Here is a 698-nt window from a genome sequence, read left to right as displayed (position 1 = left end):
ATCATCATCGCTACAAGAGGAAAACAGATCGTCAAGTTTCTTGATATGATGGTACTCTTCTCCAATCCTCGATGATCAAACAGAGGTTTGATGTCTAGCAAGGGGTCCTAATAATTATTCAAAATATGTTTACTCTTTCTCTCCATAATCAAGATATATGTCATGTGTTCTGTGTTTCACAGATGAGAAGAAGAGTGAAAAACATGGCCAAGTCTCTTCCAACTTTTATAGTTACGTATACACATTTTATTTTTGGTAGAATAGTTACATAGATGCATTGACAAGTTATATTTTGTGAAATAATCTTGTCCCATTAAACAATATGTTTTCCTCACTAAAATCTACTCCATCCAATACTTATTATTCCATTTTCTAGAGAGAAAAAAATGTTGCACAAAAAAAAAAATCTAGGTTTTCTATATTTTTTTAATAAGTAATTAATGACAAATTGTAAACTTCAAAAAAGAAACTGAATATTATCGATTGAAATTTGTTAATAAAAAAAATAATGCAACTAAAGTCAGTTTCTAATATGTTTTCTTAATGTGTTTGAAAATCCTAAAATATGGATTAATTAGGGAGTATTGTCCAATATAACCATTTAATACAGTCCCACATAAATTTTAAACTAATGTACTATTTAAAATTTTCAACAGTAAATGGAAAGAAGGCCGGATTATGATTTGTGGCAATATTTT

The sequence above is a fragment of the Camelina sativa genome, chromosome 2 (genome assembly GCF_000633955.1).
Source record: "Camelina sativa cultivar DH55 chromosome 2, Cs, whole genome shotgun sequence".
NCBI classification, from domain to species: Eukaryota; Viridiplantae; Streptophyta; class Magnoliopsida; order Brassicales; family Brassicaceae; genus Camelina; species Camelina sativa.
Note: the sequence above shows the minus strand (reverse complement) of the source record.